This window comes from Mesoplodon bidens (genome assembly GCF_964165515.1).
Source record: "Mesoplodon bidens genome assembly, chromosome: 10".
NCBI classification, from domain to species: Eukaryota; Metazoa; Chordata; class Mammalia; order Artiodactyla; family Ziphiidae; genus Mesoplodon; species Mesoplodon bidens.
The window spans coordinates 91,286,376-91,313,748 of NC_138172.1; the positions used below are offsets into that span (position 1 = coordinate 91,286,376).

The 27,373-nt window shown below is 37.3% G+C and overlaps 1 protein-coding gene across 4 annotated transcripts in view; it reads right to left on the reverse strand.

The window, feature by feature from the left end:
- Positions 1–27,373, reverse strand: part of RNF144B (ring finger protein 144B) — a 599,530-nt gene that overhangs the window by 335,016 nt on the left and 237,141 nt on the right. The window contains exons 12-14 of one of the 4 annotated variants that reach the window (XM_081247026.1): positions 20,010–20,091; positions 13,922–14,018; positions 12,532–12,571 (exon numbers count right to left, since the gene is read on the reverse strand). The gene's annotated coding sequence lies outside the window, so the exon portion shown is untranslated. Of the gene's footprint in view, positions 1–12,531; positions 12,572–13,921; positions 14,019–20,009; positions 20,092–27,373 lie in introns of those variants that run through there. The other 3 variants (XM_081247031.1, XM_081247027.1, XM_081247028.1) reach the window with 3 other exon arrangements.

Consider the following 27,373-nt stretch of genomic DNA (forward strand, 5'->3'; position numbering starts at 1 on the left):
GAAGAAGCTAGGGACAGGACAAGAATAAAGACGCAGACGTAGAGAATGGACTTGAAGACACGCGGAAGGGGAAGGGTAAGCTGGGACGAAGTGAGAGAGTGGCATGGACATATATACACTACCAAATGTAAATTAGATATCTAGTGGGAAACAGCCACATAGCACAGGGAGATCAGCTCGGTGCTTTGTGACCTCCTAAAGGGGTGGGATAGGGAGGGTGGGAGAGAGACACAAAAGGGAGGGCATATGGGGATATATGTATACATATAGCTGATTAACTTTGGTATAAGGCAGAAACTAACACATCATTGTAAAGCAATTATACTCCAATAAAGATGTTAAAAAAAATTTTGTTCCTGGGCAGAATTGCACAAATCCATTATAGTTTAAGCAACTAAATGAAAGTGCTTTTCTCCTCACCCTTTTCTATGGACTGAAGTGTCTCCCCAAAATTCATTATGTTGAAGCCCCAATGTGACTATATTTGGAGATAGGGCCTCTAGGGAGGTAACTAAGATTAATTAAGGTCATAAGGGTGGGAACCTATTCCAATTCAATAGGACTAGTCCATAGAAGAAGAGGAAGAGAGACCAGAGAGCTCTCTCCATGTGTGCACTGTAAGGGCACAGTGACAAAGTGGCCATCTACAAGCCAGGAGGACAGCTTTCACCAGAAACCAATGCTGATGGCACACTTAATTTTTAATTTTTTTGACATACAAAAAGCTGTACATAATTAATGTCTACAACTTGAGGAGTTTGGAGATAAGTATATAGCCATGAAACCATCACCACAACTTGTACCATAAACCTACCCATTACCTCCAAAAGTATCCTTCCACCATCCTATTTATTTTTTTTGTGTGTGATAGAACATTTAACAGAAGATCTACCATCTTAGCAACTTTTAAAGTATGCGATACAGTAATATTAAATATAGGTATTGCGCCATACAGCAGATCCCTATGGCTTATTTATCCTGAATAACTGAAAGTCTGAGCCCTTTAACTAATATCCTCCCATTTCCTCCTCCCCACTCAGCCCCTGGCAATCACCACTCTACTCTCTACTTCAGTGAATTTATTATTTTAGATACATCATATAAGTGGTATCATGTAGTATTTGTCCCTCTGTGTTTGGCATATTTCTCTTATGCCCTCAAGTTTCACCCAAGTTGTCACAAACAGCAGGATTTCCTTCTTTCTCATGGCTAAATAATATTCCATTGTGTATATATATGACACATGTTTTTTATTGAACATTTAGGTCATTTCCATATCTTGGCTATTGTGAATAATGTTGCAATGAACATGTGAATGCAGATACTTCTTTGAGATCCTGATTTCGATTTCTTTGGATATATATACACAGAAGTGGAATTGCTGAACCATATGATAGTTCTATTTTTAGTTTTTCAGGAGCCTCCATACTGTTTCTATTAGTAGCTGCAAAAATTTACATTCCCACCAACACTGTACAAAGATTCCCTCTTCTCCACATCCTCACCAACAGTTACAATTTTTGGCTTTTTTTAATAAAAGCCATCCTAACAGATGTGAGGTGATATCTCACTGTGGTTCTGATTTACATTTCTCTGATAATTAGTTATGTTGAGCACCTTTTCATACAGATAGGAAACATCTGTTGGTCTTTTGTTATGTCTTATTTGGGAAAATGTCTATTCAATTCCATTGCCCATTTTTTAACCAAGTTATTTGTTTTGTGTGTTTGTTTGTTACTGTGTCATAAGAGTTCCTTATATATTTTGGATATTAACCCATCATCATACATATGGTTTGGAGATAGTTTCTCCCATTCCATAAGTTTCCTTTTCATTTTGCTGACTGTTTGCTGTGCACAAACTTTTTAGTTTGATTTAGTTTAGTCCCACTTGTCTATTTTTTCTTTAGTTGCCTGTGCTTTTGGTGTCATATCCAGGAAATCACTGCCAAGGCCAATACTGACAGAATCTTAATCTTGGACTTCTAGCCTCCAAAACTGTGAGAAAAAAGTTTCGTGTTTTAATCCACCCAGTCTGTGGTATTTGTTATGGCAACCCATACAGACTAATATGTCTTTGTTAAATTACACTTGAGTTTTGTAAAATTATTGAAACAAGTTTCTTAGATAGAAGCCACCAGGCTTTATCAGGTTTACAAAAGGAAACGGGAAACTAGCCACTAAAGTGAAAGATCCACATGGGCACAGACCTTATTTATACAAAAAAAATTTATTGAGTGCTTTGAATATGTTAAATGCTGTTCTTGGCATTAAGGATACAATAATGAACAGAATAGAGAAAGTACCTGCTCTTATAGAGATTGCATTCTAGTTGAAGAGAAAAATAATAAGTGTTTAAACAAATAAATGAATTAAATAATTTTGATTAACAATAGTGCCATGAGAAAAATAAAACAATGCAATGTGATAGAGATGGAGACTAAGCAGGGAGGGGGACAAGTGATGGAAGGCCTCTCTAGGTAGTTGGCCTCTGAGCTAAGACAAGGATGAAGTGATAAAGCCAGCCATAAAGATGAGAGACAAGGTCATTCTGGGTAGAAGAAAAATCAAAGGCAAAGACCCTGAGGCAGGCACAAGCTTGAAACAGCATGAATGTCCCCTGGGAAATGGTGTATTAGAAGGTGGGCGGGGGGCACAGTGTGTAAGGCCAATGGAAGGAATTAGGAATTCATAAGTATGATACAAAACAATGGAAGCCACTGGAGGGTTAAAAATGGGGGAAATTATATGATCTGATTTATATTTTTAAAGATCACTTTAGCTATTAGAAGATGAAGGATAAGGAAGGCCATAGGTGATACTGGGAGACAAGTTAGGTGGAAATTGTACTAGATTAGGTGAAAGGTGGTGATGCCTTGGGTTAGAGCAGGTGAGTATAATAGTTGATTTGGTATAACAGATCCAGGTTACATATTTTGGAGGTAGAGTCAACAAGCTTTCTGATGGCGATATGAGTTGAGGAAAAAAAGAATTAAGAATGACTTTTTTGGTTCTAGGTTTAAGAGACTAAGTAGATGGTGACTGACTTGTATGTCTTATTCAGTCCTGTATCTCCATAGCACCATACTTGGCTCAGAGAAGGCACTCAGTAGATATTTGTGAGCCAAGGAGGCAGGGGAAGGGAGAGGAGAAAGGAGGAGAGGAGAGGGGACGGGAGGAAAGGACTGCCCTCACTGTACCTTCATCCAAAGGAAAACATTACCATCTGTTGCAAATACCCAACTATTTAAATATAATGACACCCAAGTTTTTAAATATATACTCCATATACACTCAGTATACCTTCCATAAAAGTCAATATAATAAGTATTGTACCTAATAATAACTGTAAAGTATTTCAAAATTCAAAAGCTTTCAAAATAAAACAAAGATTACATTCTCTTCAATATCGATTTAGTCAAGTATATATTATTTCCTCCTATGCAAAATAATACTATCCATGCTACATGGTCCTTTCTAGGGTCAATTTTGTTTAACCCAAATATCCATTCTCTGACCATGTCTTAGAATAGTTAGTTTATTGTATCACTAAATTTGGAGACAGATTATTTTGAAGACTCAGTCTTCAAATTTATCACTTTAGAACTCAGGTAATAGCCAGAAATTTTTACTTTAATATAAACCTTTTTTTCAGCCTATATTTGGAATAACCACATTCAATACTTCCTTACTAGAAATTGCTGGAATAACCACTAACTCAAACTTTTGTCTTTTTCTTTTAATTATGCATAAAAGTATAAATGCGAAAATTTGCAGGAGTTGCCATAGTCAAAAGCTATCCTATACAGGGAAGTTTAAATTAACATCAGGACTTAAATATGACATATTTCTATGCCTACATTTTAAATGGCAAAATGAATAATGGTTTCACATTGTACATAATAAAGAGGATTAAACAACAGGTAGAGTGAATCTGGAAAGTCAAGCCAGTCTTGATCATCAAGTCAACAGGCAGAACATTGTCTGGAAGGTAAAGGGTGGAAGAGGAGGGAGCTGAGGTAGCTGCCCTGGAGTTTCAAAACCCTGGGAGAACAGGACAGGGGTATTATAGCCTGGCCCACATTAAATGTAATCATGCTGAATAATGCTAGTCAGAGATATAAAGACTTATCTAATACAGAAGTCCATGAAAGTTTGCCATGTCTGGTAGTAGACATTTAATTTCTTGGTTCCTTGGCGGCAAATTTATTTTTAATTTTGCCAAGCCCTAAGAAGACACTTATATATTAGTATCTAATTCAGGGTGATTATAGAAGAGTGAAATTTGGAAGAGTCACGGCAGAGAGAAATGATCAAGATGTCCTCTGTCCACAAGCACATTGTGCCTGAACACACCGTGTTTGCCAATCTATCTCCCACTGTCTCTACCAGCCAGAGAACAATTCAGCCTAGAGAAATGGGCATGAGCGCACTTCTCAGGAGACCTCTGGGGAAAAAAAAACACAGTATCTTTTTTTCCTTTGTCACCATTTTCCTCATAAAATGATCTTTAAAAATCAAACCTTTTAAACATCCAGATGATCAGGGGAGTTAAGCTATAACCTCAGACATATGGCTTACTTCCAAGAGCTCAAGAGAACCACCTCTCATTCGCTCCCTATATTTCTTCAGACTCTAAAACCAGACATGATGCAAGATGTTCCAATGGCGAGCTCCAGTGTGACATGGGACAAACTCATGCTAAGCCCTGAGGCTCCTAGACTTCCAGGTCCATTTTTTACAGTAGACAGAACTGACAGCTTTGAAAGAATTTTCAGGTTCTCTCCTCCTATGAAAAATTGAGGGAAGCTCTCTTTCCAGAAGTTCCAGTAGGAAAATGCAAGGTAAATCAAACCAGCAAGAACACTGCACAGCCTGCGTATAAACAAAGCCTCACAAAACAGCTTTAGAAACCTTCTCAACAACGAAAAGAAAAAATCAATTTCTTGAGCATCTTTGTATACTTACTGTCTTAATTTGCCTCTACTTTTCACCAACATGTTAAATTACCTACATCACCTTATCAGCAATTGATTTTATAACTTATTCTATACAAGTCCACTTTCTGGACTTCTCTGGATAGAATGAAGCAGGTGTTTCATGAAATAGTGTGCAATATAGTAGGTACCTTGAAGTACATTTTTTTAAACGCAGCAAAATAAATACACTATACAATTACTTTCCTTCATACCATGAAGACTGAGTTTATTTTCAGTTGACTGATATATGTCCATTTTAGGTACCTATTTTTTTCCAATTGGCATAAGAAGAAATGTTGGAAAATCTATGACTTTGGTTAATGCATATTTTGTTCATGGTTATCGATTACCAGGATGGGGAAACGTCTGTTGAGATTGGTGGATACATTTAGTCCTCCAAAGTATAGGAGTGGAGACAGCAAAAAACCACAGCAAAGAATCTCAAGGAAAATGACTTTCTTTTGCAGCATAGCAAGATTAACCTGTCTCACACAATAGCCCTGGCTAGGGAGAGGAACACAATTGTTGCTTGCCCTTAGGAAAACACACGAAAAATATAGGCTTATAAAAGCGAGCAGTCTGGACATTTGGAGCTGATTGTTATAAGAAATATTTCATATATTTAATTCAGCAGCAAAAGTAACATGAGTGGCGATCAGAATTTTAGACTGCAAGAATGCCAAAAAGAAAGAGAAATAGTAGAAGGAGGTGTAAGCAAAGCAGTTTTAATAAAGTAAAAAATAGGGGGAGGGAATTGAGAAGGGGCAGCTTCCTCTCAACCTCACCTTCTATCACTTTCCACAGACAGAGTAAGTCAATTATGTACCACAGCATCACCTAATGCAACTCTATTCCCTGGCTGACCTTCTCTGAACACAATTCCCTGCAAGATGTCTTGACAAGTTGCCCTACACATCAGCAGAAAAAACTTTTGCTACCTGTAGATCCAGAGAAGCTCATTAAAAACACACCAAGTGTGGCACAGGGTTGTAAATTACTTTAAAATTCTCAGATCTTTCTCTTCTCTCTCAACATGTACAGATCAATTATTAACATTTGCCACAGAAAAGTGGATCATAATATCTGTTACTATATCACAGCTTTATCAAGTTGCCAGTCATTATACACCACAAAGAAAACAAGTTTACAACCACGCTAAACCAACTGTCATCTTGGAAGGAAGGAGGAGGGTGGGGGGAAGGGAAGGAGACAGGAAAGGAAAAAAAGAGATAAAAACTATTTACTGGGTAAATTAAAAAAATTTTAACAATAATTAATAAGCCAACATTTATTACACTAATTAGTATCTCCTAGAGGGATATAAATGTACTTATACCAATTAAAGACTGTCTGATATGACAAGAAAATAGCCACATATCAAACATCAAAAGTATGTCTTTCTTCTTTCTCTTCTTCCCTTACTGTAGTGAGCACATGATGAGCACATGACGGAAGGTAGAATAATTCATTATTTTGTCTCCCACAGCTTTGTATCTTCAACTTTCTTTTTGAATAAATACAAAGTCATAAATTAGCTTGTGGCAAAACAGAATTAATTGAATGTCTTAAGTAAGATCATCAAACCAAGGTTTGAGTCAATTTATCTGCCTAAGATTTTGCTAATGTAGTTTCAGCTCATTAGGGTGAGAGTTGATGCTAAGGATGGGCTATTATTAGACATAGAAAGGGAAAACATAAGATCAGGAAAATCTGACTTGCTATGTTTTCACAAGAGAATTCCTTGAAGGTTATCTGACGTGTGCTACAAATCATAAAACAGCTCCCCTTCAAACAGTAATCCATGATTGAAAACATGAAGATGCTTTCATAGAATCTGAAGATATTTACACATATACTGACACTGAGAAGGCTCTGCTCTTCATTCTCTCAAAAGCCCTTGCCAGAAAATGTCTTAGAAATACTGCGTGGAACAATTGTGTGTGTATGTGTGTGTGTGGTGTGTGTGTGTATAACAGCAACACACATATATATAACAAAATATATTTAAGGAAAAGCAAAATACACTCTACGTATGTGTATTATACATAGAGAGGGAGACCTTATTCTGATTGTTTCCTTAAAAAATAAATTTTTCAGGCATCCAAGTGAAACAAGAGTAATCATACACAGTAAGAAAGACACAACAGCAAAGTTGTGGGGGAGGGAGATTTTCCCTGCATTTCTAGTAACAGAATAAATACTAGTCCATGATTCTTCCAGCAAAAAGGCTTCCCCACAGGAGAACTTAAGACAGTCACTGAACATCCTGCCTGACCCAGGTCAGGCAACTGTTGCACAAATGCCTGGTTCTGCTCCATCCCCACATTTCATCAATGTAAGCCCTCTCCTCACAGACAAGATAACACGATCTTGCCACTCCTAGAACAACTACTTGTAATAAGTCACAATAAATTGAGGAAAATCAAAATGTTAGACTAAGGCTTAAGTAATATTAGTTGGGCCCAAAGACACCAGGCTTATGAGTAGATTTTTCATTTGGTTGATCCAAATATTAAAGAATCCAGATAAATGGAGCAAAATATCATCAAGGCTGCATAGATGGAATAAAATGTCCAGAAGTAGTAAAAAGTCTGGCTTGGTAGACAAATGAAGTTACTTACCAGATCTGACCATGGTCCAGTTATGCAATCTCTCAGCTTCATCCTCATCACAGTGTCCCCATCATCCAGAGAACAGCATCCATAATACATGTAAGTTCGTGTGAGGATTAGAATAGGTGATGTATTCAAAGCACGTAGCACAATGCACATAATAAGCACTTGATACATGTCAGCTACACTATTTTTATTATTTACTAGATAAATTCTCATTTCTCATTTCACTTAGCCTTTTCGTATACCCTATGATGGTGTAATAGAGCACTTGTTAAATACTCCCTGTAACTTTGAACACAACAACAACAATACCTAACCTTCATCATGATTTATAAAACTTAATTGGTTTTAAAAGTCAGGTTTAAAAAACCTAACTTGATAGACTTTTTATTTCTTTTCTGCTGGTGCTGAAAAACCAATGGCCAAAGCAGCTCCATATACCAGCGAGATCTGTGACATGTCCAACTTCATGATACATATACTCTGCACAGCCTCAGATTTTCATAGGTTAAGCATGTTGAATTTTGCAATAACAAAAATAAAATATCAAAAATAAAAATATACATTTATATATGTATAATCATATATGCATATGCATGTAAAAATTCCTGTCATTTGAAAGGCTTTATATAATCTCTAAGTATGGAATGTTTTATACAACTACCACTTTGTATTTCACACCCCTTTAAAACTTTCATATTTCCAGTTGAGTTGAAATTGTAATTAGTGCGAATTTCTAAAATTTATACTCCGGTAGGGAAAGAGTGTCACAATTTGTCAGAATTAGAGATGACCTTGCCCAAACTGGGGAAACAAAAGATTGTTTATTTGGGGTGAATTTATATTTATGGCCAGCAAAATATTTCTCTGGTGCTTCAGACTCTCCTCTCTGGTACTGTGAGAAGGCAACTTTGGTTAGTTGCTCCCACTCACATCTGAGCAGAGCTGCAATAACAGCAAATGGTCCTTGGAAATCACAATCACATTAAGCTGCTGTTCAAATAGCTTTTAGGGTTGCGATAATAGGAGACATTCCTAATAACTGGTGACTCTGTGAGACCCTGCCCAGAAGGCCTCCAAATGGCAGCACACAATTTAAATTTTAATCTGGAAACAGTGGAAATGATGAGATTCCAGCTGGGGACCTTCTGGTCTGAGGGCCAGTGTTCAGCCTCCCCGTTAGATGCCCCAAAGGTTCATTGAGTTGATGAGTGAATGCCCTTACGCTTTTTACTCTTTCCCGCTTCATGCCCATCTCCCACCTGACTCCCCAGACAGAAGCAAGCTGCATTTCGTTGCTTCCACAGAAGCTTTATTGGAGCTGATGAAGCATTCCCACATTGCTGTGACCCAACAAATGCATTTGCTTGAGATAAGTGGCATATTTTCATCTTTCTGACAAGTGATAACTTTCTGAACTTTTTTCCTTCCATGTGCTTCCATGGGCTTTGGGACATATGTATCCACTTAAAGCTTCAAATGAAAGCTGGCAGATTCATGCCATGGGCAGGAGGAAAGCACTTTACTTTTTCCTACAATAAGCAATAACCTTTAGTATAATAACTCAACACAAGTTAAACAGCTAAAGGGAACATTAGTGGGACCCTGTCAGCATAGCAAAGAACAGCTGGCCATGTTAGTGCATGCATCACTGCATGTCATTACTTGGGAAGTCCACTCCTAATTCTACTACCAACTTGTATTTCCTGAGTGTTTAGGCAGCATCACACGACAGATGAGAAAGTATCATAATAGGACATTGGAGGCAAAAGGCTAGATGTTGGTAATTGGCAATGTCAGATTTGGTTTCCAATGAACAGAAAGGCAAAGTATCTTACTAACTGAAATAAAGTTGGGAAGAAAATTTTGAAGACTCCTGAAATAACATCTCTCTCGTATCTCTGTCTAAATCATTTTTAATAGGAAATTTTTTATCCCTGATGTATAACAATGACTCCCAAGAATGGTGATTTGTCTCTCAGACTAGGAATGTGAATCTAACGAAAGGATGAACATTAATATCTGGATGCCTGGAATACTCAAGAGTGAAACTCAGCTGCTTCCACTGGGCTCCATTAGGAAATCTATTCCAGTACCCCACTACCCTCGGCAGCAGAACTAGAAAGTTGTTTTGATTTTTTTAAACCACACACAGGAGCAAATTTCTACAAGGTGGAAATGGGAATAAAAACCAGTGTTTTGGAATTTTTTCTTTGCAGATAGTCATCAAATGAGGTACAATATTTGCTAACAGAGAGTAATTTGAATTATCCACGGATAGCTCAAAAACACAAAGAGTTCATTACCCAGATATCTCTATTTAAAATAGAGTTGCTTTTGTTCATCAGTGCAGTGCACATGGCTGGGAAATGGCAAAGTGCCAGAATGAAACTGCTCCTAATTTTCAGAGGAGGCCACCAGCTAATTACACAGACTGCAGGTGTGAAGAGAGAAGCTCAAAGTAATCAATAGCAGTAATTAATCTGCTAGACTGGAGCTAAAGAGCTAACAGCTGGACATCAGAAACGGACACATGCAACAAGATCAGCAATAATTACCTCTTTAAATATTGAATTTCCATAGCAACAATTAGGCTTATAAATAAAGGCTGGAAACCAAGGCTTTGAGGCATGACACTGCATGGCAAACGCAACATTCCTCAAATCAACCCTTTTAATAAAACACCAACAATACGCTTGGGTCAGGTTGACCAGTTTCCAGGGTGGGAAGAAGCTGAATGTAGCTCCTCCAGCCTTACCTTTCTTGGCAGCTGGCCACTGGCTATCAGACTTGAGTCACATAGATGGCCCTAGAAGTTTGCTTTGGGCAAGAAAGAGAGCAATGCCCTTCCATGTCACCTAGCACCACAGAGCTACCAACTACAAGAGAGGTTTCTCATTTGTGAAATGTGTTCTTTTTAAAAATCACAAAACCTGTAAGCAAGCTGTTTAACTAAGGTGCTGGACCCATCACTCTTGAAGAAAGCAGGGTTTTTTCAAGACCAATATGACAAACAAGAGACCCAGATACTGAGGCCTCTGTGACAATCTTTTGTTTTGTGGAAAGAATAAAGAAAACTTTTTCTTAGTGGGTTTTGTATTATTTGTGAGTCAATGGAAAAGAGGAGGCTAGTTGTTATTAATGTGAACTAAATGCCTGACACTAAGATCTTCATTAATTTGAGCCTATTATCATTTTGTTTGATGAAGCAAAAGAGGCATAGAGAGGCAAAAGACTTGCCAGGACCCCACAGCCAATAGATGGGAGATGGGAGGGCCATAATTTGAACTCAGCCCTGGGAGTTTTTAAGATATTTCAGCAAAGCACTCAGACATCTTTGGGAAGGAAGTATGTTCTCTAAAACACTGCGAATTATTGTTATGATTTGAAATGCAATTTAAATTACGTTGTTTATGTTCCTATCACCGCCACAAAAAAAATCAGTGATAGTTTGATTACTCAATAAATATCTGTTTAATTTTCTTTCATGCTTTTTCGTTTTGATGTTAGTTCACAACTTACATAGCCCTTCTGCAAGCAAATAAGCATTCTGCAGAAAAACATGATGAACAATAATCACCAATCATTTATTTAACCAGAATCAAATAACAGAATAACTCTGCAGTATGGAGTTAGCCAGCACATTTCATCTTAATCATTATCAAAATAGAGCAGTCTTTATTGAGATCCTATCCTCTGCAAAGCACTTTTCATGCATTATCTCATTTAATTCTCATGCTAATACTATAAACTATATAATATAATTAACACCCATTCACACTTGAGAAAAATGAGGCTCAGAGAGATTAAGCAATACTCCCACGGATACATCTATCAGTACAAGCTTCCTTGAGTTAGAAATTATAGTCCATCTATACTTGATCTACTTCTATGCTATGCCCCCCTGTATTGTCCCTTTTTTACTGATTATGATGACCTTGTACTTTGGATCTGGATTTGCTATACCTTTCTTTACAGTTAGATGCCAACTGCTTAAGAAATAATACATGAAACAGATACGAAGATGAGCATTTTAAGAGGTGCAATAGATTGGCCATATGGTTAAGAGCTTAGACCTTGAAATTAAACTCGGAGTTTGAATTCCAGCTCCAACAGTTGGTAGCTCTGTAATTATGGTTACTCAACCTCCCTGTAAAATGGGCATAATAACAGAACCTTCACAGTGTTGTTAAGGACTGAGAGAGTTTAGGCAATTAGCACAGACCTGGCATACCAAAGAAGCTCCTTTACCAGTAAAGTGTTACCATTGCTGTTTTTCTAATCTCTGCGATCTCATCCCCCAACTCTTTATTCCAATCACTCCTTTTTATTTCCACCATCATTAATCCAGGTCAAGGCCCTTACTCCTCTAATCATGCCTTCTTCATCTCCTTGTCCCTGGCACCTCTAGCACATTGCCTACACGGACAAGGAAAGTGCTGATTCTTACTATTGCTTAAGTGTGGGAATGAAGGAAGCACATCAGTACCTGTACTTAAGCACACAAATTTGTGAAGGCCAAGACTCACTCAGATGGCCTCAATATTACCACAGATATGTCCCTCAGCAACACAAGTTCTAAAACAACAGCCAACTCTTGGAAGACTATCCAAGATTGTATAACAGTGTCCCACTCCAGAATCTGTCAGTGGAACTGAAGTGAAACTTAGGAACATGATAAGGCTAGGTACACAAACTTAACTTGTACAACACATGGAGATGTATGTAAACTTTGACTGCTCTCAAGCTAAACTGCTTTGCAACTGCATGTTCAGTATACAACACACACACACACACACACACACACACACTCCTTCTTACATTAATTCCTTACTCCCACCATTATTTGTGGGAATCTGAGGTGTGTAAGCAATAGCGACAAATATAGGAAAAGGGACTATACTCTAACAGAGCAAAAAAATAAAAATAAGAACTTACCAATTCAATCAGTATACTTCTTTCAGTATTAATCTGTTCCCTAAATAATAAATGTATTATTTTACCAAGCTAATTGAAACATGCTATTTTTTTATTAGTTATCTATTTTATACATATTAGTATATATATATATGTCAATCCCAATCTCCCAATTCATCCCATCACCACCACCCCGCTTTCCCACCTTGGTGTCCATTTGTTCTCTACATCTGTGTCTCTATTTCTGCCTTGCAAACCAGTTCATCTGTACCATTTTTCTAGATTCCATATATATGCGTTAATATACAATATTTCTTTTTCTCTTTCTGACTTACTTCACTCTGTATGACAGTCTCTAGAAAAATGACCCAATTTTGTTCCTTTTTATGGCTGAGTAATATCTCATTGTATATATGTACCACATCTTCTTTATCGATTCATCTGTCAATGGGCATTTAGGTTGCTTCTATGACCTGGCTATTGTAAATAGTGCTGCAATAAACATTGGTGTGCATGTGTCTTTTTGAATTATGGTTTTCTCTAGGTATATGCCCAGTAGTAGGATTGCTGGGTCACAAGATAATTCTATTTTTAGTTTTTTAAGGACGCTCCATACTGTTCTCCATAGTGGTTGTATCAATTTACATTCCCACCAACAGTGCAAGAGGGTTCCCTTTTCTCCACACCCTCTCCAGCATTTGTTGTTTGTAGATTTTCTAATGATGCCCATTCTAACTGGTGTGAGGTGATATCTCATTGTAGTTTGGATTTGCATTTCTCTAATAATTAGTGATGGTGAGCAGCTTTTCATGTGCTTCTTGGCCATCTATATATCTTCTTGGGAGAAATGTCTATTTAGGTCTTCTGCCCATTTTCGGATTGGGTTGTTTGTTTTTTTAACATTGAGCTGCATGAGCTGTTTATATATTTTGGAGATTAATCCCTTGTCTGTTGATTCATTTGCAAATATTTTCTCCCATTCTGAGGGTTGTCTTTTTGTTCTGTTTATAGTTTCCTTTGCTGTGCAAAAGCTTTTAGGGAACATGTAATTTTTTGACTTCTCTCAGATGTTGGGTCAGAAAACTGAGGGAACAAAGGATGCTGTTCTGAATAAGGGAACGAGTTTTACATCTTTTCACTCTTATGTCAGTCTTTAAAGTATAAAATTTTGCTGTATTGAAGAAATTTCTATGGATTAAAACAGCCATGATCGCCTCATGTTAAATATCATTCCAGTTTTATATATAAAAATAGTGGGTGAGTCCTTTATAAATAATAAAACCATATTAATTTGTACAAGTTCACTCATTCCAAATTCGTTAATTGAATAGGCGCTTTGTTAAAGTTTGATATTTAGACTATCACTGGGGAAAGATAAGTAAATCAACAGCATTTGGAGAAGAATACTTACCGCCAAACTCCTCGTGTCTCCATAGAAGGCAGAGATAGACTTCCATGCTACTGTTCAACAAGGAATAGTTTGGGAGGAACACTTCCAGCCTCTCTGTCTGTATGAGAAGAGAAGTAATTTAACTGACAGAAGTATCAAGGGCAAAGGACACATAGACAAAGAGAGAAATAAACAGTGAAGGCATGCAATGCATTTGGAACGTTTCCTCCTGGAAAACTTTATCTAGTATTTAGTGGCAGATGGATTTTGGAAGATGAAAGTAGATCATAACAATACAGTATGTAATTTTATCTGATATGACACTAAGAGAAACTTGTTTTCCATAGAAGTTGGCAAAGATTGTGTAACAATGTTAAACACCAGAGATTCTCATTTTTGAAAAAAAAAAAATTCAAATCAAAGAAAAGTGAAGGTTTGGTTGCCATACTAAATCCAAAAGGAAATAAACTATTACTGGTGATTCCCTACGCTGGCTAACCATTAGACCAAGGGCTGGTAAACTATAACCATGAGTCAAATCCGTGCTTCTGCCATTTGTTCTTTATTTTTTGTTTTTGTTTTTCTGCTCCTTAATTATGTTTTTAATCTACTTTTATTATAGTAAAATATACATAACAAATATCCACCATTTAAGCTTCCTCAGTACAATTCAATGGCATTAAGTACATTCACATTGTTATGCAATCATCACAACCATCTATCTCCAGAATTTTTCATCATCGCAAACCAAAATTTTGTACCTGTTAGACAATAACTCCCCATTTCTCCCCTCCCCAGCCCCTGGTAACCATGATTCTACTTTCTTTCTCTATGAATTTGACTACTCTAGGTATTTCATATAAGTGGAATCATACAATGTTTGTCCTTTTGTGTCAGACTTGTTTCACTTCCATAATGTTCTCAAAGTCACCCATGTTGTAGCATGTGTCAGAATTGCATTCCTTTCTAAGGCTGAATATGTTCCATTGTATGTATATATCACATTTTACTTATCTGTTTATTTACTGATAAAAGCTTGTGCTGCTTCCACCTTTTGGCAATTGTGAATAATGCTGCTTCGAACATGGGTGTACAAGTATCTGTTCAAGTCCCTGCTTTTGATGTTTTGGGTACATGTCTAGGATGAAATTTCTAGATCATATGGTATTTCCATGTTTAATTGTTTGAGGAACCCACTGCCTCTTGTAAATAAAGTTTTATTAGAACACAGCCATGCTCATTTGTCTACGTGTTGCCTATGGTTACTTTCAGGCTACAATGGTAGAGTTGAGTGGTTATAACAGAGAGCACATGGCCCACAAAGTCTGAAATACTTACCTTCTTGCCCTTTACAGAAAAATTTTGCCAACACCTGCATTATATCTCCAGGCACTTATAAAAATACCGATGCCTGGGCACTCTCAGACACTTTGAATCAGAATCTCCAGGGGAGGGAACTACAAAGCTATGTTTTATACATTCCTTCAAAATGATTCTGACACAGCTAGTCTCTGAGTCAGTACTTGGGGACCCCTGAACTAAAAGGACCTCCAGAAACTGGTAAAAAAAAAATCCAATTGCCTTAAATGTTAGCAACTATAGTATTCACTGAATCTCAGCATTTAATAAACTCCTAATGCATACCTAATCCTTGAAAGCGTGTATATTGAGGATTCAGCACAAGCTAAGCTTGATTTAAAACTTGTGTCTGGGGCTTCCCTGGTGGCGCAGTGGTTAAGAATCCGCCTGCCAATGCAGGGGAAACGGGTTTGAGCCCTGGTCTGGGAAGATCCCACATGCCTCAGAGCAACTAAGCCCTGTGCCACAACTACTGAGCCTGCACTCTAGAGCCCACAAGCCACAACTACCGAGCCCACGTGCCATAGCTACTGAAGCCCGCACACCTAGAGCCCATGCTCCACAGCAAGAGAAGCCACTGCAATGAGAAGCCCTCACACTGCAACGAAGAATAGCCCCGGCTCGCCGCAACTAGAGAAAGCCCGTGCACAGCAACGAAGACCCAACGCAGTCAAAGTTAAAATAAATAAATAAATAAAAATTTTTAATCTAAAATAAAGGGAAACTTTATTAAAAAAAAAAAAAAAACTTGTGTCTGAAAGATGAACAGTCTGGGCATTGAAGTGAGCCTGATTTTAGACAGATGTATTATAACACATTCAAGAGGACATATTTTAATGGCCTCCCTCTTATTGATCCATGTATTCAGTGAGCAGAATTTCTTCGTCTCAGTAGTCTGTCATATCTCTTTAACTCAGCATCTCTAAACCTCTGACCTATCGACAGCTTTTCTACTTTCTAGTCTGTGCTGTTTTGTTTTGCTCTGCATTTTCTGAGTCAGCTCATTGATTTCACTCTCCTTTCTGGGGATCTCGTGTCTCTCTGTCCATCTTAACATTGGTGTGTGTTCATTTTTGAGATCAAAGAGGTGAAGCCCTATCTATGCTTTTCTCTCCTTTCAGATGTTCTTTTTCAATTCTTTGCATGAGTCCACAGAAAACATTCACACTATTGTGGCCTTGTGAGCCAAATCACACTCAAACCAGATATCACAGTTATAGCACACACCATATCCCACTGAAGCAAATATAATTTAATGATAATCTCTTTGGATTATAAAAGTAAATATTCTAGCATGATCAAAGGCACTCTTATCTCAGGCAATATTCATTATGAATTAATAGTACGAACTAAGAATTTAGATTTTCTTAAGATATCATTAAATAAATGGACTGGAGCTATAATTGATTAGGGCTAAAATCTTGGCGGCAGCATATAACCAAAACCAGTAACAATTATATGAAAAATGTACTTTAATATGCATTTAGTCAAGTTAACAAATCCCTATTAGGCATTGAAGAAGCAGAAACGAACAAAGCATAGTTCAGTGATCCTCAGCCTTATTGAGAACAATTAGAATGTTAGGATTTTTGACAACATACTAAAGGAGCTGAAGCTCATCCACCACACATGTGGTCATCCTTCATAATTATGTAGATGTTTGAGTAGATCTATGAACTTCCCTGACTGTGACTTCTTTTATTATCCTACAGAAATACATGTTCCAGAAATCAAGCCATCTATCTTGATTTCCACTTGGTGTTGTAGTCTATTACCTAATACACCCAGCTGCACCCACTCTGCACTGATTTATATCAGCTAAATCCTCACCCATCAGACTGTACTAAACAGTATGGATCCTCAAAGACAGCAAATATTTTATATCCTTATTAAATGTTGATGGTACAGTTATAAACGGTTTAAATATTTAATAGAAAAAAAGCAAAGTCAATGTTTAACCTTTTTTTCCCTTCATGACTGAGGCTCATTTTCTTGAACTTCATTTACTATTCTAAAACCCTCAAATGCTTCTCTAGTGCTATAGACTGTTTCCAGTGGCCCTGATTTCCTGAACTTTTAAAAATCTTCTCATTCATTCTCAGGTTAGCTGCTATCTGTCTTTCTTTTCGGATAGAATGATATACTGGAAAATCCATGGGCTTTGAGGTCAACAGACCTGGTTCCAAACTGAGCTCACCACTAATTAATTGTATAATCCTGTGCAACTTTATTAAATTCTCTGAGCCTCAGTTTCCTCACCCATAAAATGTGGGTATTAAAACGTCATTTGAGGGCTTCCTTGGTGGCGCAGTGGTTGAGAGTCCGCCTGCCGATGCAGGGGACACGGGTTCGTGCCCCGGTCCGGGAAGATCCCACATGCCGCGGAGCGGCTGGGCCCGTGAGCCATGGCCACTGAGCCTGCGCGTCCGGAGCCTGTGCTCTGCAGTGGGAGAGGCCACAACAGTGAGAGGCCTGCGTACCGCCAAAAACAAAAAACAACTTCATTTGAGAGGGGTTTTTTTAAGATTTAAAAATTAGAATTTAAGGTGTAAAATGCAGCGTTATGCATAAGGACGTCCTCAAAAAAAGCAACTATTACCATTCTTTTTACTAGTCTTGCTCAAATTACATTAGTCTCCCCTCTAATCTTTCTATTCATATCCTGCTCCCTTCTGCATGTAACCCTATTTCAAACCATTATCAACACTGCTGCAGGTGTGGCTTTTCTACAATATGATTCTGCTTCATTTCCTACCCTGCTGAAAGTCATTCAATGGCTCACTAACACTTTATCACAAACGTAACTCCATTTGGAGTTCCCTGCAAGGGACTGTATTAGCTTCCTACTGCTGCTGTAACAAATTACCAAGAATTTAGTAGCTTGAAAAACACAGATTTATTATCTCATAGTTATGAAGGTCAGAAGCCTAAAATCAAGGTGTTGGTAGGGCTTCATTCCTTCTGGTGGTTCTTTGGGAAAATCTGATATCTTGCCTTTTTGAGCTTCTCAAGTCTATCTGCATTCCGTGGCTCCTGGCCCCCTTCTCCAGCTTCAAAGCCAGCAGTGTAGCATTTTCATATCTCTCTCTGACTCTGACCTCCTTTCTCTCTCCCTCTCCCACTTTAAAGACTCCTTGTGATTTATCAGATTTATCTGATATACAGATTTATCTGTATAATCCAAGAAAATCTCCTTATTTTAAAGTCAGCTGACTAGTAAACTTAATTTCACCTGCAACTTTAGTTTCCCCATGCTATGCAATATAACATGTCCACAAGTTCCAGGGGTTGAGATGTGGACACCTTTGGGAGTTGGGGGAGGACATTATTCTGCCTACAAGGGCCATGTTTTTCCTTGCCCCTATGCCTTCACACATGCTGTTCCATCATATTATTAATGCTCTTCCCCTGCTTTTCCATCTGAGTCAATCTCCTTTCGTTGAGACTCAAATCAAGTATCAACTCATTCCATAGGCTCTCATAACCCTAGCCCTATCTGTATTATACTCCTCATTTCTGTGCTTATCTAACACTCTATATATTACTCAATAATAGCTCTACTATTGAAGTTATAACTATTGATTTATTTACATCAAAATTCTGTATGGTCAGGGCCTGGGCCATTGTTTCTGAATACCAGTCCTTAGCAGGGTGTGAAAATTAAAATAGGTGCACATAAAGTGTCTGATGAAAGAGTAAATGCACCTTTGGGAGAATAAAAAGTATATAGTTGTTGCTGTTATTTTTTTAAATTTATTTATTTTGGCTGCGTTGGGTCTTCGTGGCTGCACGTGGTCTTTCTCTAGTTGTGGTGAGCAGGGGCTACTCTGCATTGCAGTGAGTGGGCTTCTCATTGCAGTGGCTTCCCTTGTTGCAGAGCACAGGCTCTAGGTGCGTGGGCTTCAGTAGTTGTGGCACAGGGGCTCAGTAGTTGTGGCTCATGGGCTCTAGAGCACAGGCTCAGTAGTTGTGGTGCACGGGCTTAGTTGTTCCGTGGCATGAGGGATCTTCCCGGACCAGGGCTCAAACCCGTGTCCCCTGCTTTAGCAGGCAGTTCTTAACCATTGCACCAGCAGGGAAGTCCTGCTGCTGTTATTTTGTCCTTTGGTTTTATTAGTTTCTTTGTGTGTTTTTGCTTATTTCCTGAGTTTTACCTGAATTACATTTTAGTTCAAGACATCAAATGTGTGACTACAGTGAAAGTGTGAGTCTAAAATAGAAATTAAAGTCCCTATAATTCTCAACACTAGCTTCATCTTGGAAATCACCTGAGAAGCTTCAAAAATAACTGATGACTTCAACCTAGCCCCAGAGGTTCTTACATAATTCTGTAGTAAGACCTGGGATTGGGATTTTTAAATCTCTCAGGAGGTTCCATCATGCAGCTAAGGCATGAAGATTTGTAGCAACCCTGTGTCAGGCAAGTCTATTGGTACCATTTTTCCAACAGCATTTGCTCATTTCATGTCTGTGTCACATTTTGGTAATTCTCACAAGAGTTCAAACTTTTTCATTTTTATTGTATTTGTTATGGTGATCTGTGATCAGCAATCTTTGATGTTACTATTGCAAAAAGATTACAACTCATTGAAAGTTCAAATGAAACTTAGTATTTTTTAGCAATAAAGTAGTATTTAATTAATGTATGTATTTTTTTAGATATAATGCTATTGCACACTTAATAGACTACAGTATAGTGTAAACATAACATTTATATGCACTGGAAGACCAAAAAATTCATATGACTCACCTTATTGTGATATTCGCTTTATTGTGGTGATCTGAAACTGAACCTGCAGTTTTTCCAAGGTATGCCTGTATTCATTGATATGCTATTTGAAAAGAAGAAACACTCTGTGAATTTGAGTTGTACTCCCTTTTCTGATAAATTCTGTACATTCTCTTGAAGAAAAAAAAGAAGCAAAGTTTTATGTGTTCCTATTGAGTGGCTTTGTGCTGTGAAGTAGAAATCATCTCAGACTCCGAGGAGCTAGATCTCCTGTTGTTGCATGACTGGCTCATTAAACTTTAGTACTTGGGCCCCGGCTTCCTATCCCTGGGCTTAACCCGGAGAATATTGGGACTCACCAAAAAGAAAGGCAAGTTTCCGCCTGTGGAAACTCTTTGAGGCTGTACAAGGGCAATACCTAATTCATGAGGCCTCCAGAGCCCAGACTTTTGCCAATCGTCTATTTTTTTGCCAATCTGTCTGTTACCAAACTAAAAGCATCTATAATGATTTCTGGGAGAAAAAATACTAAATAAAATTCAAAATGGTTGAATGCACTATATCTTGCTGAAAGGAAGTTGTCATATTCAATCAGTGTATCACTCAACAATGAACATTTCATAATGTCTCCTTTCCCTTCCAACCCCAAATGTTAGTGTAGCAGACTACACACATCGGGTAGAAAACTGTTTTTAAAATTCACACCTGCTTTGTACATTTAAAGGCTTAGAGCAGGTTTAAGAGCATAGTACTTTAGATGTGGTTTATAATATTTGCTAAGATACTATTACTGCCTTCTTTGTTTCTTATACTAAAAAGAAAGTAACTTGAAAATATTTTTAAATATAGAATACAAATCTATTTTTCCAATTATAAATATATATAGCAAATTGCATAAAATATCTACTTTATTATATAAATTATCTATTTCTGGGTAACAAATTTCTGCAAACTTAGAGACTTAAAACAATATGTATCATTTTGTCATATGTTCTGTGGATCACAAGTCCAAGCACAACTTAACTGGGTCCTCAGCTCTGGGCCCCAGAAGGTTGTAATCAAGGTGTCAGCTGGAGCTATGGTCTCATCTGGAAGCTGGACTGGGGAAGAATCCACTTCCAAGCTCACTCAGGCTGTTGGCAGAATTCATTTCCTTACAAAAGGACCATGGGCCCAGGATTCTAATTGGTTGTCAACTGGAAGTCACCCTCAGCTCCTAAAAGCTTCCCCCAGCTTCTTGCTACATGGACCCCCCCCCCAGTATGGCTGACCACTTCTTTAAATCCAGTGAGAAAGAGAGAGTCTCAAGAGCTAGGCTACCAGCAAGGCAGTCTTTTATACTATAACATAATCACAGGAGTGACATCTATTACCTTTGCCATATTCTATCAGTTAGAAGCAAGTCACAGCTTCCACTCACACTCAAGGGGAGTTGATTACACAAAGATGTGATCATTAGGTGGTCATCCAAGTGTGTGTCTGCTACCCTCCTTTTGCCACAGCATGACCTGTGGTAGTATGCAATAAAGATTAAGCTAACTAGTCTACCTATCCAGGATAATGATTCTAAGTAGAGCTTCTCATACCAAGGTTTCCTGAGACTGGGGACATTTCTAAGACTTTTATGGGAACTAAGGGGGTGTAACTAGAGGGTAGACTTAGAATTCTGTTTGCCCTTTGCTAATAAAGGTAAAAACAGTACATTAGTTATGAAATATCTGGACATGCTTCAGTAAACTCTTTTTGCATAGTCCCAAGCTAAGTGGGATATTTTGGGGTCTTATTTTCTTTAAGAATTCAGTAAAAACATTTGCACAGTATTCAAGATGGCTAATTAACTCAAAGACCACCTGGCAGGATAAAACCTTGACATAAGGTAGAGCTCTGATTTCAGCTATGTTGTCTTAAACAGGCCAGGCATTCTGTGAATACACACTGATTTCAAATGAATCAAGACACTGCATTAGGGTCCCATGGGGGATGAGTGACTTGCACACAGTCACACTGTTAGTAGCTTAGGGTTTTATCTTCACACATTATATGGCAAGAATATTGCCTTTCTGTCATAGCTCTTTCCCTCCTCAATTCCTTACATTGATGTATAGATATATACACACATATACCCCATTTGATCTTAAAAATAAACTTTCAGCTCCATTTGAGATATGGCGAAACTGAACTTCATGAAGGTGAAATAATATTCCAAACACTATAAACTGTATCTGATGAAGCCTAAATACAGATTCAAATTTGTCAGATTTAAGCACTGACTTAAAGTAGTGCTCTCTCCATTACACCAAGCAAACTTCCCATTTCTAGTAAGGCTTCAGTAGTGACTCTAAACAGGGAAGAGGTACAACAAGCTACTTAAAAATTGTCTCTCTAAACATTCATAAAAACTGTTGTAAACATAAAAACAATTACTGTCATTTTCAAGCTTTCTACTGCCAGAGTGAAAGAGAGTATTGGCATGTAGCAGTCCTTGGATACTATGGGTATCTTAAACATGCAGTCACGTACCAGATACCAGCACCACTTCACAAAGAAAATGATCTAATGCGATGCCCCAACACAGAGAGCTGGAAAATTTCACTGGCTAATTACAGACAAAAAGAGGAAGTTAGAAGAAAACATACATTTGTCAAGTATTCCATAGCCAGTTTCTTTAGGGACTTTAAGTTATTATTCAGGTTATGAGATGAATGTGTGTGACCCCAAAATTCATGTGTTAAAATCCTAACTTCCAAAGTGATGGCATTGGGAGGCAGGATCTTTGGGAAGTAATTAGGTTTAGGTTCATATGAGGTCATGAGGGTAAGATCCTCATGATGGGATTAGTGCCCTTAAAAGAAGAGACTGGAGAGCTCTCTCTCAATCTCTCTTCCCTCTCCCTCTCTTCTCTGTGAGGATGCAGCAAGAAGTCAGTCATCTGAAAGCCAGGAAGAGAACCCTCACTAGAACTTGACCATGCTGCCCCCTGATCTTGGACGTCCCAGCCTCCAGAACTGTGAGAAATAAATGTTGTTTAAGCCACACAATCTATGCTATTTTTTATAGCAGCCTGAATTAACTAAGACAATTCCTTTTTCCATACAATATTCCTGAGAAGCAGGTGGTTTTCTTCCATTTACCAGTGAGGAAACTAAAGGCCAGAAGAGTTTAAAATTTTTTATAAGTAATGAGCTGTAGAGATGGATTCCAACCGAAGTCTATGTGACACCAAGATCTGTGTATATTCTACCATACCAGGTTGTCTTCTTTCTACTTTACTACTAACAGTGTGACTATTGGCAAATCACTTGCCTGCCATGAAACACTAGCTAGACAATCCCTTAGCTCCCTTCCCTTGAATTGTGAGCTTCCATGATTCTGACTCACAGTAACTAGTTAAAAGCATCATAGTGAGTGATGTCACCAAGATGGTGGAGTAAGAGACCCCAGCCTACAATTCCCCACGAGGATCAACATTTAGACAGATATTTACAAACAAAACATACTTGGAGAGCTCTGGAGTCTACTTAAGACACTTCAAAAACATACTGAAACAAAAACTTGAGACTAACCGCACAAAAAGGGAAGGAAAATAGTTTCATTTTTACCTGCATCATCCCATCCCCCAACCTGGCCTTACTCAGTGCCAAGAAAAACTCCCTAGCTACAAAGAGTTCCCCTCACAGGGAAAGAAAGAGTAGGGTGAACAATCAGCTTCCCCAGCTTTTTGGGGCAACCCATGAAGATCCTGCTTTGGGATCAAACAAAAACGAAACCACAACATACCAAAACTTATGGGTTGCAGCAAAAGCAGTGCTGAGAGGGACATTTATAGGGATAAATGCCTCCATTAAGATAAAAGAAAGATCTCAAATAAACAACCTCACTTTATACCTTAAGGCACTAGAAAAATAAGAACAAACTGAGCTGAAAGTTAGCAGAAGGAAGGAGATAACAAAAATCAGAGCAGAAATAAATGAAACAAAGAATAGAAAAATAATAGAAAAGATCAACGAAACTAAGAGTTGGGTTTTTGAAAAGATAAACAAAACTGACAAAACTTTAGTTGCACTTACCAAGAAAAAGAGAGCAACAACTCAAATAAAATTAGAAATGAAAAAGGAAACATTACAACTGATACAACAGAAATAGAAAGGATCATAAGAGACTACTATGAACAATTACATACCAACAAATTGGACAACCTTGAAGAAATAGATAAATTCCTAGAAACATAACCTACCAAGTCTTAATCATGAAAAATAGAAAATCTGATCAGACCAATAACAAGTAAGGATATTGAATCAGTAACCAAAACTTCTCAACAAACAAAAGCCCAGGACCAAAAGGCTTCACAGATAAATTCTACGAAACTCTTCCCCAAAAAATTGAAGAGAAAGTAACACTTCCAAAGTCATTTTATGAGGCCAGCATTACCCTGATACCAAAGCCAGATACAGATGCTACAAGAAAAGGAAACTACAGGCCAACATCCCTGATAAATACAGATGCAAAAATTCTCAACAAAATACTAGGAAACCAAATTCAAGAGCTCATCAAAAGGATAATACAGCACAATCAACTGGGATTTATCCCTGGGAGGTAAAGATGTTTCAGTATATGCAAATCAGTAAATGTAACATACCATATTAATAGAATGAGAGACAAAAATCAGATGACCACCTGAATAGATGCAGAAAAAGCATTTGACAAAATTCAACATCATTTCATGATAAATATTCTCAACAAATTGGGTATAGAAGGAATGTACCTCAACATAATAAAGACCATATACAAAAAACCCATAGCTAACATCATACTCAATGGTGAAAAGTTGAACACTTTCCCTCTAAGATCAGGAATAAAACAAGGCTGCCCATGCTAACCACTTCTATTCAATATAATACTGAAAGTCCTAGCCAGAACAATCAAGCAAGAAAAAGAAATAAAAGGCATCCAAATCAAAAAGAAAGGATTAAAATTATCTGTTTGTTGATTACATAATCTTGTATAAAGAAAATTCTAAAGACTCCACAAAATAAACAAAACAAAACAAAACAAAAACTGTCATACCTAATAAACGTCGTAAAGTTTCAGGATACAAAATGAACATACAAAAATCAATGGATTCTATACACTGACAATGAACTATCTGAAAAGAAATAAAGTAAATAATCCCATTTTACAACAGCATCAAAAATAATAAAATGCTTAGGAATAAATTTAAACATTGAAATGTAAGATCTATACACAGGAAACAATAAGACGTTGAAGAAAGAAACTGAAGAAGACAAAAACACATTGAAAGATAGCTCATATTCATGGATTGGAAGAGTTAATATCGTTTAAATGTCCATACTACCCAAAGTAATCTATAGATTACATACAACTTCTATCAAAATTCCAATGCCATATTTCACAGAAATAGAAAAAAAAAAAAGCTAAAATTCACATGGAACAAAAAAGACCCCAAATGGCTAAAGCAATCTTGAGAAAGAACAAAGCTGGAAGCATCACACTTTCTGATTTCAAACTGAAGTACAAAGCAATATTAATCAAAACAGTATCGTACTGGCCTCAAAATAGACATATAGACCAATGGAACAGAATTGAGAGCCCAGAAATAAATACATGCATATATGTTCAACCAATATTTGGCAAGGTATCCAAGAATAATACTCAATAAGGAAAGAAGAGTTTCTTCAACAAATGGTGCTGAGAAAACTGGATATCCACATTCAAAACAATGAAATTGGACCCTTCTCTTACACCACTCACAAAAATTAACTTGAAATGGATTAAGGATGTAAAACTCCTAGAAGAAACATAAGATAAAAAGCTCCTCGACATCGTTCTTAGTAATGATTTTTTTGGATATGACACCAAAAACACAAGCAATAAAAGCGAAAATTAACAAGTGGGACTACATCAAACAGAAGCTCCTGTACATCAAAGAGCAATCAACAAAATGAAAAGCCAACCTGAAAAACGGCAGAAAATATTTGCACGCCATATATACATCTGATAAAGGGCTAAGATCCAAAATATAAGGAATTCATACAACTCAGTAGCAAACAACAACAAAGAAAAAAAAACCTGCTTTAAAAAATGAGCAGAGGACTTGAATAGATATTTTTCCAAAGAAGACATACAAATGTCCAACAAGCACATGAAAAGGTACATGATTAACCATCAGGGAAATGCAAATCAAAACCAGTGAGATACACCTCATACCTGTTAGATTGGCTATTATCAAAAAGACAAGTGGTAACAAATGCTGGCTAGGATGAGGAGAAAATGAAATCCTGGTGCACTGTTGGTAGGAGTGTAAATTGGTACAGACACTGTGGAAAACATTATGGAATTTCCTCAAAAACTTAAAAATAGAACTACCATGTGATCCAGCAATCCCACTTTGGGTATATATCCAAAGAAGATGAAATCAGGATTTCTAAGAGATATCTGCACTCCCATTTTCACTGCAGTATTATTTACAATAGCTAAGACATGGAAACAACCTGTGTCCTTTGATAGATGAATGGATAAGGACGATGTGATACACACACACACACACACACACACACACACACACACAGGAATATTATTCAGCAGCAATAAAATGAAGGAAATCCTGCCATTTGCAACAACATGGATGGACCTTGAGAGCATTATGCTACGTGAGATAAGTCAGACAGAGAAAGACAAATATTTTATGATCTCAGTTATAAATAGAACGTAAAAACATTAAACGTACAGAAACAAAGAGTAGAATGATGGTTGCCAGGTGTTTAGGGATGAGGGAAATGGGAAATGTTGGTCAAAGGGTCCAAACTTTCAGTTATAAGATGAATAAGCTCTGGGGATCTAATACACAGCATGGTGACTATAGTTAACAAAACTGTATTGTGTACTTGAAAGTTGCTATGAGAGTACAGCTTTAATGTTCTCACCATAACAACAAAGTTGTAATTATATGAGGTAAAGGATGCATTAGCTAAGTTTATTGTGATAAACATTCACAAAATATACAAGTCTCAAATCATCACATTGTACACCTTAAACTTACACAATGTTATATGTCAATTTTATTTCAATGAAGCCTAAAATACAATAAAAGTGTCATAGTAATTGAAGCAAGAAAAAAGAACCTCTTTTTCTCTTTCTTTTTAAACTAGAAAAAAAAAACTACATAATTTTCAAAATATATAAAAAGAAAGGTAAATTAGTTTCCTAGGGCTTCTATAAAAAATGAACACAAATTGGGTCACTCAAAAAAACAGAAATTTATTCTCTCATCTCTTGAAACTAGAGGTCCAAAACCAAGGTGTTGGCCAGGTTCACTCCTTCTAGAGGCTGTAAAGGAAGATATGTCTGTGCCTCTGCATAGCTTCTAG